The 22088-nt window shown below is 40.7% G+C and overlaps 1 protein-coding gene across 3 annotated transcripts in view; it reads left to right on the top strand.

Annotated features, from left to right (window-relative positions):
- The first annotated feature begins 5711 nt into the window (after positions 1-5711).
- Positions 5712-22088, top strand: part of COL14A1 (collagen type XIV alpha 1 chain) — a 256610-nt gene continuing 240233 nt past the window's right edge. For all 3 annotated transcript variants that reach the window (XM_030938097.1, XM_010381456.2, XM_030938098.1), the window contains exon 1: positions 5712-5946. The gene's annotated coding sequence lies outside the window, so the exon portion shown is untranslated. The remainder of the gene's footprint in view (positions 5947-22088) is intronic.

Below are 22088 nucleotides of genomic sequence, written 5' to 3'. Positions count from 1 at the left end.
TTTGGCACATACAGTCATGCATTGCTAAACGACAGGGGTACAGTCTGAGAAATGCATTGTTTGGCAACTTTGCTACTGTGTGAACATCTTAGGATGTACTTACACAAACCTAGATGGGATAGCCTACTGCACACCTAGGCTATATGGTATAACCTATTGCTCTTAGGCTGCAAACCTGTACAGCATGTTACTGTACTGAATACTGCAGGCAACTGTAACACAATGGTAAGTATTGGCCTATCTAAACATAGAAAAGGTACAGTAAAAATGAGACGTTTTAATTTATTCTTATGGAACCACCGCTGTATATGCAGTTCTTTGTTGACCAAAATGTTGTCATGCCACTCGTGACTGAATATATAATCTCTTAGACCTGATCCAGCATTATTGTGCTATGAATAGGATCTTTTATGCAGAATGCATACACTGATACGACACTGTCACACATGAAAAACTTGGCTGCTGTTAGGGTAATGACTTTGATCTGGGCCATGGAGCTGAAAAGATGAGGAATGTCTCAATTATTGGTTCAAGAACATGAAAGGCAATTGCGAGAAAGGGAGGGCTCCAGCACCCTAAAGGACAGAAGAAGACAATGTGATTTTCACCTCTGAATAAGTCTTAACCTTGCAGAGCTAATGTATTAAATAGGGTGATGGACTTGAATGCAGTCGTAAAACAAAAACCCTAAAGGAGCGTGGGAGGTATCGCTGTATTGTTTGGAAAGAAGTCAGCACACTACAGTGGAAAAAGCTCTGGCCTGGAAGTCAAATCATTTGAATTCTAGTGTTCATTTTGTTGTTAATACTCTAGGTAAGTTTGGACAAGCTGTCTCATGGCTTTTGTCCCAGCTTCAGGACTGGTGAAATAAAGGTTGGTTTGGTTGAGTTTCTTCCATTAATAGGGAAATAAATCAAATCTGGAGCTAATGGGGATGTTCATGGACTGAGACAAAAGGTTCAGGAAAAACAGAAGCCAGATGTCCTGGAGCTCTGAGCAGGGCTGGTATTCAAAAGATTGAGCAACCAGGGTGGCACAGGGACAATCCAATCCGAATGAATGCTGGAAGCTACATTTGAGCGCAAACTAGAGGCCTGCAGCAAATCTACAGGCTACCTCTTCAATTGTGGGATTAAAAGAGAGATCTGAGGTGGAGGTCCCAGGGAGGGGTGGGGAAGAGGACATTCAGAGTTTTGGGGTATTGGAGAAGCAACTATTTACCAACCAATATGGAAATATTTCAATATATATGTATTTTTTGAGATGCAGTTTTGCTCTGCCGCCCAGGCTGGAGGGCAGTGGTGTGATCTCGGCTCACTGCAACCTCTGCCTCCCGGGTTCAAGCAATTCTCCTGCCTCAGCCTCCCTAGTAGCGGGGATTACAGGTGTGCACCATCACATCTGGCTAATTTTGTAAAAAATCTTTTTAGTAGAGATGGGGTTTTACCATATTGGCCAGGCTGGTCTTGAACTCCTGACCTTAAATGATCTGCCCACCTCAGCCTCCCAAAGTGCTGGGATTACAGGTGTGAGCCACCATGCCTGGCCACATTTCAATATTTTAACAACTGGTATAACTGCAATGGTATGCTCCTGCTGGAGGTGAGAGTGCTATCTGGGTATTAGGAGACAGTGTTCCTTCAGACATCATTGTTAGGATAAACCGAGATAAAAATTCAGGAAACATTTTTTTCTGTCCTTGTGTCCCACCACTTAATACTCGGATTTGAGAGACAGAGTATCTCTTTGGCTTAGTTTAGAGTCTATGCCAACTAACTAGGGGAATAGGTAAAAAAAAACCGGCAAGCTGAATGACAACCCCCCTGCAGCTGCATACAATGGATTGGAGGTAATTTCCTAAAGGAATTCAGACTTCTGCTACCAAGGGTGAGGTATGAAGTACTTAACAGCTGGTACATCAAAGACATCAGTTAGATGGGACATGGGCCCTTGACTATGAGGCACGGTCTGGAAGACACTTTGCTGTGCTGGCCATCAACCCTCTGTTACCAGCTGTGCTATCGTAAGATCAGGGCAAATACGGGTGTCCCAGAAGCAGGAATGGGGTAGTCAGCATGGATAGGGGATCATGAGAAAGGAGTCCAGGACTTGGGCCATGGTTATTGCTTATAAGTATAGCATATTATTATCAGCTGGTGCCTGCTTACTGGCTGAGTATGAATGTAGAATGGACACCAGACTGGGGGAAAAGAATCACAGCTGGGTGTTACAGCGAGGTTGGAGTAGAACTGCAAATATTTGTTCAGCTGAAACTGGGGTTTGCTACAGCTTGTGTGGTGGTATTTTTTGGTTATCACAATGCCCAGGAGATGGTTGGGTGCTATTGGAATTTGATTGATGGGGCCAGGAATGAGGTAGTCATGCTGTCCCACCCAGAATGTCAGTAGTACCTCTGTTGAGACACATGGAAAGGAGAATCTTCCAGAAGGGGCAGCTAAGAGAGTACAGTCTTGTGCATTGGGCAGAAGGGGGGGATAGTACCAGTTTGGGTAACATAGCTACCATTTATTAATTGTTGGTTATGCATTAGGTCCATAAACACATCTATTATTTAATCCACATGACAATCCCTTAAGATATAATTAATTACCCTCTTTTTTTTTTTTTTTTTTTTTTTTTTGAGACAAGGTATCACTTTGCGACTCAGGCTGTAGTGCAGTGGCCCCATCTCAGCTCACTGCAGCCCGGAACTCCTGGTCTCAAGTGATCCTCCTGCCTCACCCCTTCAAGTAGCTGGGACTATAGGTATGTGCCACTACACCTGGGTGTTTTTTTTTTTTTTGTAGAGACAGGGCTTCACCATGTTGCCCGGGCTGGTCTTGTACTCCTGAGCTCAAGTGATCCACCTACCTCGGCCTCCCAGAATGTTAGAATTACAGACGTCGGCCACTGCACTGGCCATCCCCTCTTTTTACACATGAGGAGTTAGGCTCAGGGAGGCAAAATAACCTCACCAATGTGAGACAAGAAAGGGGCAGAGGTGTGCGTGCAGTCCTTAGAGAGAAATAGGATCACAGTCAGGTCACAGACTTGGAATGAAACTCTGGGGAAGAGTTGTTGTGTCCTGAAATCAATTACTGTTAGAAGCTGGAATTTTTGGTTATCTTTGAAAAGGCCCCAGATATTCATATGCAGTTTTTTTTTTTTTTTTTTTTTTTTTTTTTTCTAGATCAAAGGAGGGAAACTTCAGTGGGGTCTTCTGGTCTTGTTTCTGTGATTCAGTTCTCAGTACTCCACCAGACTCTGAGGACTGGCCTTAAGATCAGCGTTGAATAACCTCTCTGGAAGCTGACACTTCACACACAACTGCAACTAAATGGAAAACTGATTGAAACCAGCCATTCTGATTCAACATTAACTGAGGCTTATCTACATTTAAAGTGAAATGCAAGAAGTCAAAAGTTAAGGAGAGGAAGGAAGGATGAGTTAGAATTCTTGAAAAGGAACCCATTTTATTATTACTAAATCAATACAAATCATCACATAAGATTTTTATCAAGCAAATATTATGCTTATCTGTGGGTTTTTGCACACATATTTCACATTTTAAAATCATCAGGCAACCTCCCATTCCCAATTATCTGGGTTTTTTTTTTTTTTTTTTGAGATGAAGTCTTGCTCTTGTACCCCAGGCTGGAGTGTGATTGTGCGATCTCGGCTCACTGCAACCTTTGCCTCCTGGGTTCAAGCGATTCTCCTGCCTCAGCCCTCCGAGTAACTGGGATTATACAGGCGCCTGCCACCACGCCTGGCTAGTTTTTATATTTTTAGTAGAGATGGGGTTTCACCATGTTGGCCGGGCTGGTCTTGAACTCCTGACCTCAGGTGATCCACCCACCTCAGCCTCTCAAAATGCTGGGATTACAGGCGTGAGCCACGGCGCCCGGCCAATTTTCTGTAATTAAATGATTGGAACTACCCCCTATCTTTTACCTAAACTTTTTGCTAACATTGCAACTACCTCCCCAAAGGGAATTATGAGAAAAACTTATGCTAGTCATCTTCATGTTGGTAAAAATGAACACGAGAGTAAACTTTTATTAGTGAGAAGGGGAATCAGAATATGAGGATGGTAGACACTTGTATGGGGGCAGAGGGAAACAGACCTAACTAAAGTGGTGGTTGTCTTCAGGAATAAATACTGCATTTCAGGAATTCTAGTCCCTATGTGTGGATCTAGGCTGAATGGGTGCCTTTTCAGATACCGCCTCTCCCAAGCCCCGCACAGACACGAGGTGGCGCTCTCCCTTTGCAGTCCTTGGAGTCGGAGCGGGTCTCCTAAAAAGCCGCGCCGGCTTCCTGGCCCGAGAGAATTGCATTCAGTGAAGCGCGGAAGCCGAATGGCGCCTTGCTCGGGTCGCACCCTGTGGCTGAACTGAGGCCAATTCCTAGCGACACCGAAGGACGCGGGGCGGCGGTGGGGGCTGGAAGGGGCCTTCCACTCACCCCAGCCGCAGGACCCCTGCTGCAGCTCGGAGCACGCGCAGCGATGCAAATAACACATTCGAGGAGAGCAGAGGAGGTGGCTAGCCGCAGCTTGGACAGTTGGAATGTCGCAGGGACCACCTTGCAAATAACAGTCCTTCTGTAGGGATTCTCAGCTGGGCATGATGGAGGCAAATTTGGAAACCTAAGAGTACTATTTGCTTTCCTCTCTCTTTGCTCCATCGCCAGCCTTTGGTGGTGGTGAAATATTCTTTTCAGTTTTCCAAGGCAAGAAAGTATTTTCTCACAAAATAGGGTTCTGCTGAATTTTCAGTTTCCACCCACCTGCCCACTAACATCTGTAAAGAATCGGGCATGGATGGTGGGGACTATGGGTCAAAAATAAGTAAAGGTGTTGACTTTTCTAGAGGCCCCACGCAGCAGGTGAGCTCGCGGGACCGAGTCTCCGGAGAGCCAGCGCGGGGCCCTGGTGGCCTTCTGTTCTTCACATCTCAGGGTAGAGCCTCTCAAAGAGTGGCCTGCAAAGATCTGAACCACCAGCGGGTGTGAAAATTGCAGAGTCCCTGGTCTCACCTCAGGCTCCTTGAACCAGAATCTCTGCGGGTGGGGAAACGGCAAGTTATGAGGTACAACCACACGAAATTGCCAACATTCGTCCTTTTGTAACCTACAAAAATGTCCATTTTGATACCTCCAGCTGATTCCCCTGCACCTTAAAGTCTGAGCATCGCTGCTTTGGCGTTTTAGAGCCCTTGGACTTGTTCACAAGAGGAAGAGGGAGAAGAAGAGGCTCGAAGGCGGCCCTCATAGTGGATACCTCTTTCACTCGGAGCGCAGGGTCTTTGACGCGGGAAGGCAAGGTCTGTCTTTTGGAAATGGGGAAGTGGGCACACAGCACCTGAAAATAGGAGGACTCGAGACCTCCCAAAGCTAGCAAGGGGCCTGGTTTGGGAGCTTGTACTAGCTTCTGCCCCAGTGGAAGGGAAAAAGCCCGGTTCGCTCTCGGCGCACCACAGCCGGCTGCGGCGCGCACCTGGGGGTACCGCCAGGTTCAGGGTAGGCGAGCGCGCGGGCGGCACGGGCTGGCTTCTCCACATCTCTGGTAGGGCGGGGATGGGGGAGAGGAGGAGGAGAGAACGTGGGGGGCGTTATGGGTTTAGGCCTGCCTCCCACCTCCCCACCTCCCGCCCCCGCGGCCACCCTCCGCTCTATAATTGGCTGCCGGCGGGTCTTTCTTTCTTCTTATTTGATCCTGGGCGCCCAGCTGCAGAGGCGGAGGCAGCTCCAGGAGGCTGGGAGTGGAAGCGCAGCGGGAGAAGGAGAGGGAGGGAGAGAGAGAGAGAGAGGCTAATTAAAAAAGGGTACTCTGAGGGAAGACAGCAAGGGCGGTGCGCCGCCAAGGACCAACTCGCGGCGGAGCTTCGATCTTCAGTAGCCGCGGAGAGCTCCCAACCTGGGCTGGAACCTTGCCCAGCACAGGTCAGTTCGTCTTTCTCTGCTCTTTTTCGGCTCGGCTTCGAAGTCCATTCATGAACAAGGAAAAGGGGAGACAGCGAGCCACCTGCAGATGCAATGCAGTTCCATGGACTTTCTTTTCACGCGCGCGCCCAGGATGGCCTGGGGACCTTTGGAATGGGATGGGATGGGACGGGTGCACCTGGATGCCTTTTCGCGGGGCTCACGGTGCAGGGAGATTAGAGGCATTGGGTGATGAGAGCGCAGAAGTATTGGAAATACCATGTGCTGCTCCGGGAAGCTTTTCCTAGTGTTTGGGTGACGTGAGCATGTGGTGGGAAGAAGCTGCGTTTGGCTGCGGGACAGTGGCGGCTCCAGCATTTCCATATAAGAAGGGGCTTAACAAAGGCGGTAATTTGGGTGGGATCCGTCTTGAAGGGCTGTGTGTCCATAAAGAACACGCAGTTTTTATTTAGCTTGTGTTTGTGCTAGCTTGGGAGAGCTGCTGATGGAGATCACAGGCGATGAAACTCACCCAGTCACCTGTTGGCACTTCTACAGATTTGGGTAGCTGAGGACCAGGCGCTGGACGCAAAGGGAAACAGCTAGGCAGAGCGCGATGATGGAGGATGGCGACGGTAGGCGCTCCTCCACCTCTCTGCGCCGGGAAGCTGGGATGCTTCGTGCGTTTTGCTTTGGTGCCAGAAGCCAGGAGGTTGCAGTTTTGAGAGAGGCACCGCCAGGTTGTAATGTTGGAGAATCCTCTCCGCTTTAGCTTGCCGACCTCTCACTTGCCCCCTTTTATCTCTCTGACACCCCCCGCACCCCGTGTCCCCTCAAGCCTCCTTTTACATAGCGCCTGGGCGGATAGGCATCCGGGGCAGCTGGGCTTTGGCACACGGAGCCTTTACAGTGGCCTCAGTCCCAGGGCAGAGCCTGGAGGCCGCCGGCAGGTCCAGGACCATAGGCGCTCAGATCTTGGTGCTGGGTTCCTGCGTCCTCTGTGGCTCAGGGTTGCTCTGCTAAGGACCAGGAGGGTTTTGGACCTGCCCTTACGGAAAGTGTCCAAATGAAGCTTGTATGCAGCTCTCACACGGGCCAGGATTTTCCCCCAAGCATTGCTTCTGGTGCTGCTGCTGAGAGCCTCATTACTTCTGCAAGTTCTGGAGAGTCCTCTGTTGACAGCAACTGAAGGGGGTGGGAGTGGGGGCAGGAACAAGAGAAAGATGGGAGTAAGTCTTTGGTGGCTGTGGAGAGGAGAATAGAAATGAAAATGGATTTTCCTGAAACTCCCCTGTTAAAGGCCTCGGGGCCCTTCCTTTACTGAGGGACAGGGAGGGTAGTTTTTATAATACTTGCAGTAGGTGATGGGCTCTATTGAAATCCAGCAAACAGGCTTTAAGCTGGATGCAATGAAGGACCTGGTGTTCTGTTTCTGACAGCGTGGTCCAGTCTGCATGTAGAGAACTCACTGGTAAATTTAGAATGAGTGAAGGAATAAATGAATGAATGAGCAGCATGTGGATATTTGGTTTTTCAGAAGAGTAACTTGGATTCCTCTGAACTCAAGTGCTTCACTATTATAAGGTAAACTTCAGGATAGTTTTGTTTACTTGTTTTTTAAACAGCTTTATTGAGATATAATTCATATACCTCTCAACCCATTTAAAGTGTACAGTTCAACGATTTTTAGTGTGTTCACAGAGTAGAGTAAATCCACAATTTTATAATATTTTAGCACCCCCAAAAGAAATCCTGTACCTATTAGCAGTAACTCCCCATTTCTCCCTAACCTGCTGCCCTGTCTGTATGGATTTGCCTATTTTGGACATTTCATATAAATGGAAGTATACAATATGTGGTCCTTTGTGACTGCTTCTTTTACCTAGCAAAAGAACCTATTTTCAAGGTTCATGCATGATGTACAGGCTATCTTTCTTACTCTCTCAGTAAATACTGGGTATCCATCCTCTCCTTCTCCCTGGGGAACCCTGAGCCAGGATAGACCTGAACCTCCACTGCAGCCCTGACCTCCTGTGGGTCCCTTTGAAAGGACAGGCGCCCCACTGGTAAGGCCTCTTAGTAATTCCCTGGGAAGTATTCCTTGGAACCCATCAGGATTCCTGGAGCAGTTTTGGATGGATCCCAGCCTTCAAGATTGATGGGAGGAGCCTCTTGGCACTTATCCTGCTGTGAACCGTCCAGCTGAGGATTTCAGAGAACTCTTGGGGCCCTCCACGCATGTCTTGATTTTTCAGAATCAGCCAGGGCTGGTCTTAAAAATGGGCCGAACAAATCGATCCGATTTGAGGGGCTCTAGGGAAAGCCCCTAGCTCATTAAGAAGACCTCTTGGGGAGTCGTCGTTTCAATCTTAAATATTTCCTAGTGTTGCACAGTAAAACACAAATGTCTTTTGCCCATTTTCAGTTGACAGCCTTTGCAGTGATATGACTGTAAAGCCACATTTGCAGTCACTTTTATCTAAACCCAGCCAAATGACTGCTGTTTTCCTGGCCTGTCTAGTGTAACCTAAGATCCCTTTAAAGGACAAGAGCCTTCCTGAATTGCTGCATGATGGACTGGTGCTGTTTGAGCACCACTGAGCTAACAAATTATCTGGGATTATGATAGTCCATTGAGAACAAAGTTGTTGGTAAACGAGGCACTAGTTGATTCCCCCAGGGAACTGACAGTGGAGTGGAGGGAGAAAGTTTAAAGGAAAGTGATAAAAATAAACTTTCTTCTTGGCAGATTTGCCCCTAGATAGTGTTGGCTGTTAGGAAAATAATCATTCTTCTTGACTCCTTCTGTGAGTAAATAAAAAATGGCGGGGATCCAGTTACTTTTCTGTATACAGCAAACTTTTGTTGTAGACCAAACTGCATCCTGTTCCTGTGACGTGTGTGTGTGTGTGTCTGTGTGTGTGTTGGAAATGTTGGTGTATTTTTTAAGTACTTACTGGGCATCTGCCTTTTTCTCTTTTAGAAACACACTTAAGTCTCCCAATTACTTGGGGAAGCAAATAATATTCCTCCTTTAGCGATCACTGAGCTTCAAGGATAAAAAGTACCTTGTATAGGCTCACAAAGCCAGCAAGTGACAGAAATATGATTAAGAAAAGTTTATATGGGGCCAGGTGCAGTGTGGCTCATGCCTGTAATCCCAGCATTTTGGGAGACCAAGGTGGGTGCATCACCTGAGGTCAGGAGTTCAAGACCAACGTGGCCAACATGGCGAAACCCCATTTCTACTAAAAATATAAAGATTAGCTGGGCGTGGGCGTGGGCACCTGTAATCCCAGCTACTTGGCAGGCTGAGGCGGCATTGAGAAATAAAAGAGCGTCTATGAGAAGTTCTGAGCATTCTTTAAGTCAAAGTTTAGAGCCTAGACTCCCCATTTCCTCCAGGTGATTTTTTTGTTAGTGGTCTTGTTGCACTTTTCTCTCTATGGGCCTTTGTCGGAGCTACCCTGAAAGGTGTCCCTGTGAATTTTAGGGAGCAATGTTTTCCCTCATTTCTCCTAGAAATTATCTGAGTTGCTTACAAAAATTGGTCCAGAGGTAGGTTGCACTTTGCTAAGTCCATTGCAATGTCTTAGGGTGTGTCTTTATCTAGGAGCAGTCAGAAGGCCCTTTATTGGATAAAGATCTATTCCTAGGTGGTCTTTTGTCTCTGGCTTTTGCAAAGAGGAGCACATTTAATTGATGTCTAAAAGTGATACTTTGCTGCAGGTTGTTCGCTTCTGTTCTTCCTTCACTTCCCGGCCCTGCCTCCTGCCATGTGCTGGCACTGTGCTAAGCATTCAAAATACAGTAGGGAATAATATGCTTTGGCAAATGGAAATGCCAGTAGCTAACTACAGGGTCGTGTTCAGTGCTACAGAATGGAAAATAAAGATTACTACCACAGGAAACAGGAAGAGCATCTGACCCCAGACTTGGAAGATCAAGGAAAACTTCCTGAAGGAAAGGATGTCTAAATGGAGATGTAAAGCTACCCTTTATACTGATTACAGATGTACATTGTAGTTAAAAACAATCTCCCATTTCTTTGACAGATGAACTATATCAGTGTTTGAAAAAAATGAAGAGAGAAAAAAAGCCAGGTGAAGAACATTCCTGTGTCAAGGAGCTGTCATTCCAATTTGCCATATTTTTGGAATGGCTCTACCTTCTATCATTTAGAACATACAGCATCGGTTTAATATTGTTTGAGCAGCTGTATAACTGAGGCTAATTTTCAGTCAAATTCCTTGCATTTGAGTGATTCACAGGGGTGCTGCTAACCTAATAGAGTTTTTCTGTAAATTAGAAAAAGGTAGCCCCTCTCTGCAAACCTATGCCATTGGGAGAAGAAAACAGTTCTGTTTTCTCTGGGTAACACAGCTTTGCACTGGGGCACATAACTTGGAAGCAGAGTGTCTGCCAATTTCAAGTGCCATTGACCCTATGCCAAGTGTAAATTGTTTAGTTCATTAACGGCAAGCTGTACACACATCAGGCTTGATCATTCAGCCATCAACTATTAAGTCAGTCAATATTTACCGATTGCCTATGTGTGTTGAACTTTTTTGAATATAGGTTAAACTACCCATCTAGATGTCTGGTAGTACCGAAGATCCAGAAGTTTAAAACAGTGAGTGAGGCCATAAACTAGCTGGAGAATCTCAATAAGATGAGGGACAGATGCAGTTCATTGGAGGCCTGGTTGGTGAAGGATCAAGTTTGGTGCTACTGCTGGTTCATGCCCATCCACAAACTGTTACCTGCCTCTGATAAGACAAAAACTACACGATAATGTAAATCAAATATGGCAATAAGCACACTGTTCACTAAGCGCACTGTTAGTTCAACTGAGATTATTATTATTTTTTCATAGCAAGGCTTTTCTGATGAAGGAAGCAAAACAATACATAGACTTGCATGTTGGCATAAGCTCCTTATCTCATTGAGGACCAGTAACAGTTCATAGACGAGCTACTTTGAGTAGCACCAGTCTAGGCAACATTGACCCACATATGGCCGGAGAGGTCATCTTGGATCCTTTCTGCCTTTATACTATTTTCTTTTCTCTCTTTTCACCTTAGTTTTTCTTTCTTTCCTCTGCCTCCTCATCTTCTTCCTCTTCACCAATTTCCTTTTCTTCTTCCTTCCCTTATTCCTACTTTACTGTTGCTTTCCTCTTCCATTTGTTATTTCTCTCTTAAACAAAAATCACTGTGAATTTTATTCAGCTTTTTGTCTTTTAAAAAGCAAAATAAAAAAAGCCTAAAGTGTACAAGGTAAGAAATAAAAATGGAAACAATCACTAACTTGGAGAAAATTAAAAGAATTGAATGGTAATTAAAATAAATATATGCCAATAAATTAGAAAGCCTGGATGAAATGGATTTTTTTTTTCAACTTTTATTTTAGTTTGGGAATACAAGAACAGGTTTGTGACACAGGTATATGTGTAATGCTGAAGTTTAGGGTATGAATGATCCCGTCACCCAGGTAGTGAGCATAGTACCCAAAAGGTAGTTCTTCAACCCTCACCCCTTTTTTTTCTTTCCCTCACAATTAGTCCCCACTGTCTGTTTTCTCATCTTTATGTCCATGTGTACCGTTTAGCTCCTACTTATAAGTGAGAATATGTGGTACTTGGTTTTCTGTTCCTCTGTTAATTCACTTAGGATAATGGCCTCCACCTGCATCCATGTTGCTGCAAAGGACATGATTTTGTTCTTTGTTATCGCTGTGTAGTATTCCATGGTGTGTATGTACCACATTTTCTTTATCCAATCCACCGTTGATGGGCATCTAGGCTGATTTCATGTCTTTGTTATTGTATATAGTGCTGTGATGAATATACAAGTGCATGTGTCTTTTTGGTAGAATTATTTATATTCCCTTGGGTATATATCCGTTAGTGGAATTACTGAGTTGAACGGTAGTTTTCTCAGTTCTTTGTGAAATCTCCAAACTGCTTTCCACAGTGGCTGAACTAATTTACATTCCTACCAACAGTGTATAAGCATTCCCTTTTCTCTGCAAATCTGTTTTTTTTTTTTTTTTGTCTTTTTAATGATAGGCATTCTGATTGGTGTGAGATGGTATCTCATTGTGGTTTTGATTTGCATCTTTCTGATGATTAGCAATGTGGAGTATTTTTCCATGTTTGTTGGCTGCTTGTGTATCTTCTTTTGAGAAATATCTGCTCATGCCCTTTGCCTACTTTTTTTTTTTTTTTTTTTTTTTTTTTTTTTTTTTTGAGACGGAGTCTTGCTCTGCCGCCCAGGCTGGAGTGCAGTGGCCGGCTCTCAGCTCACTGCAAGCTCCGCCTTCCGGGTTCACGCCATTCTCCTGTCTCAGCCTCCCGAGTAGCTGGGACTACAGGCGCCCGCCTCGTCGCCCGGCTAGTTTTTTTTTGTATTTTTTAGTAGAGACGGGGTTTCACCGTGTTAGCCAGGATGGTCTCGATCTCCTGACCTCGTGATCCGCCCGTCTCAGCCTCCCAAAGTGCTGGGATTACAGGCTTGAGCCACCGCGCCCGGCCTTGCCTACTTTTTTAATGGGGTTATTTGTTTTTTGCTTGTTGAATAATTTAAGTTCATTATAGATTCTGGATATTAGACTTTTGTTGGATCCATACTTTGCAAACACTTTCTCCCATTCTGTAGATTGTCTGTTTACTCTCTTGATAGTTTCTTTTGCTGTGCAGAAGCTCTTTAGTTTAATTAGATTTCACTTGTCAGTTTTTGTTTCTCTTGCAGTTGCTTTTGAGGACTTAGTCATAAATTCACTGCCAAAGCCCATGTCTGGAATGGTATTTGCTAGGTTTTCTTCCTTTTTTTTCTTTTTCTTTTTCTTTTTTTTTGAGATGGAGTCTCGCTCTGTCGCCCAGGCTGGAGTGCAGTGGCACAATCTCGGCTCGCTGCAAGCTCTACCTCCTGGGTTCAGGCGATTTTCCTGCCCCAGCCTCCCTAGTAGCTAGGATTACAGGCACATGCCACCAAGCCTGGCTAATTTTTTGTATTTTTAGTAGAGACGAGGTTTCACTGTGTTAGCCAGGATGGTCTCGATCTCCTGACCTCATGATCCAACTGCCTCGGCCTCCCAAAGTGCTGGGATTACAGGCGTGAGCCACCATGCCCGGCGGGTATTTGCTAGGTTTTCTTCTAGGATTTTTTATAATGTTAGGTCTTACATTTAAGTCTTTAACCTATCTTGAGTTAATTTTCATATATGGTGAAAGGTAGGGGTCCCATTTCATTCTTCTGCATACAGCTAGCCAGCTAGTCCAACACCATTTATTGAAAAGGGAGTCCTTTCCCCATTGCTTGTTTTTGTTGACATTGTTGAAGATCAGGTGGTTGTAGGTGTATGACTTTATTTCTGTGTTTTCTAACCTGTTCAGTTGTCTGTGTGTTTGTTTTTGTACCAGTACCATGCTTTTTTGGTTACTGTAGCCTTGTAGTATAGTTTGAAGTTGGATAATTTGATGCCTCCAGTTTTGTTCTTTTTGCTTAGAATTGCTTTGGCTATTGAGTCTCTTTTTCGGTTTTGTTTAGAATTTTTTTTTCTATTTCTGTGAAAAATGATGTTGGTAGTTTGATAGGAATAACATTGAACCTGGATATTGTTTTAGGTAGTATTCTTTGTTTTCTCTTTGAAACAGAGTCTTGTTCTGTCGCCCAGGCTGTGTTTTGGGCAGTATTCTTATTTTAATGATCTGTAATTAGTTATTTCTAAACAAAGTACAGATTACTGAAGCTGATTTTTTATTATACAGGAATTATGAATAAAACATTAGGCACAAACATGTTGAAAAAATTGTTAAAAAGTAACCTCTCCAAGAGTACCGAACTCTCCCCATGGTTTTGCAATTGAATGCCAATGAAAATGTAAAAAATCAAGAATACTGTGCTATTATAACTGCCCCAAAGTACAGTATAGAGAAAGAAGAAAAAATTCAAAGTTATTTTTTTATAAAACTAGAAAAAATAATACTGATATCAAACCTCAACACAGCATAATAAAAAAGAAAAGCTACAGACTCATTTCAGTAATATTGATGTACTTATTGATATGAATAGCATATCGGTAAATGGAACCCAAAACAATAATTCACAATGATCAAGTATGGCTCAAATTTTACAGGTAAGTTTAGTATTAGAAAATAGATTAATATAATTGTCATATTAAAAAGTTAAAAGATAAAATGTTAGGTGATCTTCTTCATAGCTACTACAATAATTTAACGTTTTATTTCAGATTAATAGCTCAGTAAAGTTTACACAGATGGAAATTTACTAAACACGATACATTTATGTCAGTATATATGTGTTTGTCTTCTCTAACAGTCTGTCTAGCCATGTGTCTTCAAAACCAAAGTCATGCCAAAGAAGCATTCCTATTAAAAATAAGAACAAGACAAAATTTCCAGGATAAATATTCTGGAGATAGTAACCAAAGCAATAAGAAAAGGGAAAGAAATGAAAAACAAAATTTGGAAGGTAAGAAGAAATATATCATCTACAGAAAAAATGAAGGAAATCAATTATTACAAACTTTAAGAGTCTGAAAAAATGTTAAACTATTCAAGGTAGGTTACAAAATTAATATAAAAATAAAATTGCTTTACTGTAATTAAGACACAACTTGTTTAAAAGTGATTAAGAAAAATCCATTAACACAGGAAATAAAACATATATGTATATAATATGTAGAAATAAACTCAAAATATCAAATTTATATGACTCTTTAAAGTGCTCATGAAGGAATGAAGATGACTGACTTGAATAAACAAAGAATATATTCTTTTTTGATATAAAGATGGACTATTATATAAAAAAGGTCAATCTCCCTAAATCAGTCTACTAATTTAACATCCCAATTTGAGTAGTTTTGGTACCTAGTCAAAAATTATCAGAAAGAAAACTTAAAAGAAAATATTAAAACACATTGTAAAGTTTTGATACTTACAATTACTTAATAGTCACATATAAATAGAAAATCAATAGATGTGAAAATAAAATATAGCATTACTAACCTGTGAACAAAAGGTAAATTATTCTATAAGTGGTATGGGACTAATTGGATGGGCATGGAGAATAAAAGTTAAAACTTTTCCATGTACATCACAATAAGTTTTAGATGATCAAGGATTTCAATTTAAAAATTGAAAATGTTATAATACTAAAAGAAAATATAGGAAAATGCTATAATTCCAAAGGAGAAATGCAAAGGTTCATATGCATGTCATAAACCATAGGAGATAAAAAACAAAAAAATAAATATTGGGCAACATATTTTATCATATATGATGGAAAAGGAGCCACATATTAAATGCAAAAATTTCTTATAAAAAGATGGACGCTCCTAGCTGGGTGTGGTGGCTCATGCTTGTAATCCCAGCACTTTCAGAGGCCGAGGAAGTCAGATCACTTGAGGGAAGGAGTTCGAGACCAACCTGTCCAACATGGTGAAACCCTGTGTCTACTAAAAATACAAAAAACAGCTGGGTGTGGTGGTGCCTGTAATCCCAGCTATTTGGAAGGCTGAGGCATGAGAATCGCTTGAACCTGGGAGGTGGAAATTGCAGTAAGCCAAGACTGTACCACTGCACTCCAGCCTGGGTGACAGAGTAAGTGAGACTCTGTCAAAAAAAAAAAAAAAAAAAAGAACAATCCTATAGAAAAATGACCAAGGATATGCCAGAGAGTTCACCGAACAAAAGACGTCTTAAGTAAATGAAAGATGTGCACGGAGATGTTGTATGTTGAACTACAATTTTTTCATACATGAAAGAATATGCAACTATCAGAGCCAATGAGTTTATGGAAAAATAGACACATACACTTTTGGTGGTATATAAACTGGCATAATCTCTTTGGAGATCAATTTGACAGTATCCATTAATACTTTTTTTCTTTTTGAGACAAGGTCTCACTCTGTTGTCCAGGTTGGAGTGCAGTGGCACAATCTTGGCTCACTGCAACCTCCACCTCCCAGGTTCAACTGATTCTCCCACCTCAGCCTCCCAAATAGCTGGGATTACAGAAGCGCACCACCACAGCCTGTCTAATTTTTCTATTTTTAGTAGAAATGGGGTTTCACCATGTTGGTCAGGCTGGTCTCGAACTGCCAACCTCAGGTGATCTGCCTGCCTTGTCCTCCCAAAGTGCTGGGATTACAGGTGTGAGCCACAGTGCCCAACCCGTTAATACTTTTTAAAAGGAATAAACATACCTTATGACCAGCAATTTCACTTTTAGCAAACTGTCTTAGAGAATATTTGTCTGTGACTTTTTTGAGATTTTTATTAAAATTGCTTTGTATCTATAGATTATCTTAAGAACATTCTAACAGAATTTTTTTTTTAATCCGTGAACATGGTGCACTGCTCTATTTAGGCTTTCTTTCATTTCTATCAGTAATATACTTTTGTATTTTTGTATTCTGAAGAGTATAGAGTCCTTGCATGTCATATTAATTTCTAACTATTTTATGTTTTTGATGTCACGGTAAATAAATTTAAAAATTTTTTCTTTTTATTTATTTTCTGCTATTATATAAGAATACAATTGATTTTTGCCTACTGATCTTGTCTGTCAGTCTTTGTAAATTATGAGTTGAAGTAGGGTTTTGTTTTTGGTAGATTCCTTAGCATTTACTGGAAACAATCATGTTGATTGTGAATACAGTCAGTTTACTTTTTCCTTCCCATTCTTTCTGCCTTTTATTTCTTTTTCTTGTGTGATTGCACTGACTAGGACCTCTAGTACAATGTTGAGTGGAACTAGTAATAGTTAACATCCCTATTTTATTCTTGATCTTAGGGGAAAAGCATTCAATATTTTACCATTCAGTGTGATACTAGCTATGGGGTTTTCACTGATGCCCTTTATTAGATTGAAGAAGTTCCTTTCTATTTTTAGTTTGCTGAGTTTCTTTAAAATTCTGAATGTGTACTGAATTTTCTGAAATACTTTTTGTCCTTCTATTTAGATTACACACACACACACACACCCACCCCCCCCCACACACAATACATATATATGTATAAAATCTCATGCTAAATGATTAGTGGATATTATCTTGATGGTTAGCCTTTTTCTCCCTGAGGGAAGAAACATACTAAACATGCTAAATGATTTAAAAATATTAAACCAATATTACATTCTTGTAGTAAACTCTACTTGGTCATTATTATTATTATTTTTATACATTGTTAAATGCTATTTGATACTATTTTGTGAAAGATTTTTGTATCTATGTTCATGAGGGTTATTCTGTGATTTTTATTTTTTGTGATGCTGTCTAGTTGTGATAAAAAGGTTATGTTAGTGCTGGGTGTGGTGGTTCATGCCTGTAATCCCAGCACTTTGAGAAGCTGAGGTGGGCAGATCACTTGAGGCCAGGAGTTCGAGACCAGCCTGGGCAACATGGTGAAACTCCATCTCTACCAAAAATGCAAAAATTAACCATGTGTGGTGGCATGCGCCTATAGTCCCAGCCCTTCGGGAGGCTGAAACAGGAGAATTGCTTGAACCCAGGAGGTGGAGGTTGCAGTGAGCCAAGATTGTGCCACTGCACTCCAGCCTGTGTGACAGTGAGAGTCTGTCTCAAAAAAAAAAAAGGTTATGCTAGCCTTCACCTGTGCTTTCAGAAAGAGTTTGTGTAGAATTGGTATTATATTTTCCTTAAATATTTCATAGAATTCACTAGTGAAGCCATCTGGGACTGTAATTTTCTTTGTGGAAATCTTTTTTAATAATAAATTTAATCTCTCTAATAGATACAGGGCTATTTGGGTTTTCTATTTCTTCATGTGTCTGTTTTAACAAGTTGAGTATTTGAATAGTTTATTTCCAAGTAAGCTAAATTGTTGGGAGTATTGGCAAAAAGTTATTTGTATTTTTCCTTTTTAATTGTTTTTAGTATGTGAAGTAGGCAGTTATATCTTCTGTTATTCCTGGTATTGTTAATTGTATTTCAATCTTTGTTCCTTGACCACACTTCCTAAAGGTTTTAAAAGTTTATTAATGGTTTCAAAGAAGCAAATATTGGTTTTGTTAATTTCTACTAATGTTTTCCATTTCTTTAGTATTTGCTTTTATCTTTATTAATCATTTCCTTCAACTTAATTTGGATTCAGTTTGCTCTTCTTTTTCTAGCTTCTTTAGGTAAAAAGTTAGATCATTGATTTTAAATCTTTCTTTTTTTTTTATGTAAGCATTTAAACCTGTAAGTTTATCTCTAATTCTTTAGCTGCATTCCACAAATTTTCACAAATTGTACCTTTATTTTCATTCCCTTTCAAACATTTAAAAATTTCCATTGTGATTTCACCTTTGACCCGTTGATTATTTAGAAGCATATTGTTTAATTTTCAAATATTTTGAATTTATAAAGATGTTTTATTATTTATTTTTTAAAAAATTAGATGGGGTCTTTCTGTGTTGCTCAGTCTGGTCTCAAACTCCTGGGCTCAAGCCATCTTCACACCTTAACCTCCCAAAATGCTGGGATTATGGGTGTGAGCCACCACACCCAGGCTATTATTCATTTCTAATTTAAATCTGTTGTCAGAAAATATACTCTGTATGTTTTCAATCTTTTGAAATTTACTGAGTTTTATTTTATGGCCCAGAGTATGGCCTATTTTGTTAAATTTTACTGGTACACTTAAAAAATGTACATTTTTGCAGTTGTTGGATGTAATGCTCAATAAATATCAACTACCTGATAAGAGTTGTTCACATCTATATACTGATATATTGTCTAATTGTTCAGCCAGTTCTTGAGGAGTGCTGAAATCTTCAACTTTGCTTATTGCTTATTTCTTTAGTCTTATTAGTTTTTACTTTATGTATTTTGAAACTCCATTATTAAATTTATACACATTGATGATTAATTTTTCCTAATTAAGTGATCTTTATCATTCTGAAATGTCCAGGATTTGAGGGCAGTTTTATGCAGATTTTGCTCCCCCTGCCCCCACTTTGTGTCTCATTCCATTCTGACATTTCCCTTCTCAATATCTAGTTTCTCTAGTATTCCTGAATTCTGTTGCCTGATGCTTTATGCCAGTAAGACAGCAGCTTTCCCCCTGATTTCTGATCACCATGCCATGCATAGTGGGGAGTTCCCTCAGAGACAAAAAAGCTAACCACCAAACTAATAGTAACAAAACTAGGTCTTCTTTATTCCTAATTTAGAGTTTTTTCCTCCTATGTCATGATGCTAACAGATAAGTGTAATAATTGCTCACTTCCTCCAGTACTTTTTAAGTAGATCTCATTATCTAATCCTGAAAATCAATTTTTTATTATTCTGGATGTGAGGAGGGTAGTATTTCAATAGTGAGAAGAAGTAAGGAGGAATACCCTCAAAGCCAACACACTGGATGATACATTAAGCCTATTTCTTTTGTTGTTGTTGTTTTGGTTTGTTTTTTAATCTACAAAAATGTGTGACCTAGATTATCAATTGACTGTAAAATTCTCTTTCTATAAAGTAGATATTAACATATATATGAAATGTGGAGTGGAGGAAGGCATCCTAAAGATCATTTTATCCAGTTCCCTTGCCCCAAATTCAGGAATCCCTCTGATAACATCTCTTATGGGTAAAACTTAGCTAGTTTCTGCTCCAGAATTTCTAGTGACAGAGAAGTAATGCTTCTAATTGTTAGAGCTGTTACAGAACTCCTGTGAGTTGGGAGCATCGCAACTGATTAGAGTTCTGTTTTCAGAAGCTACACAAAATACTACGGTTTTCTCTTCTACATAAAAGCTCTTCTAATATATGAAAACCTCTGTTATGTGTCTCTGATTCTTATTTTTCTTTGGTATAAAATATGCTTAAATATCACCATTTCTTTCAAGTCTTCTTTGCATAAACTTGTCAACGGTAACTGCTGAGTCTTTTTCTAAGCCTATGAATTACTCAAGTCAAGTTGTCCGTGTCTTCATATGATTGATCGTTTCAAATCTGTATAGAGCTATCATCTGGAGAATGATAAAAATGGCTAGAAATTTATTTTGAAAAGTCTAAACTGGTTCACTCTTGCAAATAACTGTTGCCTCTGTCATTATCTGGATATTCAGTTTTGCCTAAACTTTTTTACCAAGTTAGTCCCACAACCTTAATGTGATAGAAGAGATAAAGGCTTCTTGTTTCTCCTTCCTTTTTTAGCATCTGCTCAAGTAGCAAATTCATTTATTATGATTCCCCTTTCCTTTTTTGTTCTTTCAACATGTTGTGAACATGCTATTAATTAGAAATTTTTGAGAGTTATCTATGTTCTAAGTAAATTAACTAAAATATCACAATCATCTTAAAAGGTAGACATGGCCAAGTGCGGTGGCTCGTGCCTATGATCTTGGCACTGGGAGGCGGAGGTGGGAGGATTGCTGGAGCCCAGGAGTTCAAGACCAGCCTAGGCACCAAAGTGAAATCCTGTCTGTATAAAAAAAAATTAAAAAACTTAGCTAAGTGAGATGGCATGTGACTGTAGTCCCAGCTACTCAGGAGGCTGAGGCAAAAGACTCAAGCTACTCTTGAGTCTAGAAGTTTGGAAATGCAGTGGGCCATGTTCATGCCACTGCACTCCAGCCTGGGTGACAGAGAGAGATCCTAAAAAAAACCCAAATCAAAATAACAACAACAATAAATTAATGAATTAAAAAAAAGATAGATATTATCTCACACATTTCATTGATAAAGAGCAGAGAGTGGTTAAACCAGCTAGCCAAGGACCTATAGCAAATTATCACAAGTGGCTTCCTCACTCCCAGTTTTCTATTCATACCACCACCTGTGCTACCTTTCTGTTCTGTTTCATACTTATTTCATTCGATTTTGCAATATGATTGCTGACAATCTTGCTTTTCAAGTAAATTGTAAGTGAGCTCACCTAAGGTTCACTTTTCAATTAATCTCTTTTTTTCAATTAACTATAAGTGAGCTACCAAGGGGAAGATGTGGTATGAAGTTTTGTATCTTTCTTATTACCAAGTACAGTGCTTTGGTTATATAGTAGGACTCTTAATAAATGATTGTTGAAATGAACATTTAATACTGTAAATAACAATCTCTCTCAGGGCATGGAGTTGCTGGATATATGGTATATCAAATAACTAACAAGAATTTCGTTTCAGTTTGTGGTTTATTTTTTGTAAGTCAGCAACAATTGAATACAATATTATCCAAGGTTTGTGTGTATATATGTGTATAAATCTTGGCGAGAGAGAGATTGAGTGTGTGTGGTTTACAAAAACGTTAGGATAAATATTTAAGGAATTTTAATAAAATTGGCTGTATGTTAGTCTGGGAATTTTGTGGGTGCCTGTAAGCATTGCTTAATGCTTACGCTTAGGGCCTTTGCTCGTTATCAAACTTATCTGGACAAATGAGATTAAATAAAACAAACATATGAGTGGAAGGGCAAATTAGCACTAATGGACCTAGTTTTATGTTACTGATTGTAAAATTATGACAGTGTTTTAAGAGCACTTGCATTAAACATTATCAACTTTCCGTAAATTTGGCTTATACCTTCTGAAGAGAGAACTAAGTAGCCATTTCTAACATGATGTTTTTAAACAACAGCAAAAAATCAAGGCAGAGTTATTTGTTTTGTACAGGCTTTTGGGCAAAGTTTTAACAAATTAGGCTTTGACATTTTGGTAAATGTTAAAATATCTCATGGCATTTTAATAGGATTGGGAATTTTCTTGCCCTTACTTTAGTGTCCAAACGTTTGGGGACTTGGCAGAAAAGCTTGGGAAAACTGAAATTTCACTTCTCCCAATGTGGTATTGCTCATCCTAACTTAAAATAAACAATAACTAAAGAAGAATTTATGCTGGGCACAGTGGCTTATGCCTATAATCCCAGCATTTTGGGAGTCCGAGACGGGGGAGTTGCTTCAGCCCAGGAGTTCGAGACTAGCCTGCACAAGATGGGGAGACCACATTTCTACAAAAAAAATTTTAAAAATTAGCAAGATATGGTGGCACATGCCTATAGCCCAGGTACTTGGAAGGCTGAGGAGGGAGAATCACTTGAGTCCAGCAGATTGAGGTTGTTGTGAGCCATGATCTCACCACTGCAGCCCAGCTTGGGTGACAGAAGCAGACCCTGTCTCAAAAAAAAAAAAAAAAAAAAAAAAAAAG

This window comes from Rhinopithecus roxellana, chromosome 9, assembly GCF_007565055.1.
Source record: "Rhinopithecus roxellana isolate Shanxi Qingling chromosome 9, ASM756505v1, whole genome shotgun sequence".
Lineage (NCBI taxonomy): Eukaryota > Metazoa > Chordata > Mammalia > Primates > Cercopithecidae > Rhinopithecus > Rhinopithecus roxellana.
This window is presented reverse-complemented; position numbering and strand designations above follow the sequence as displayed.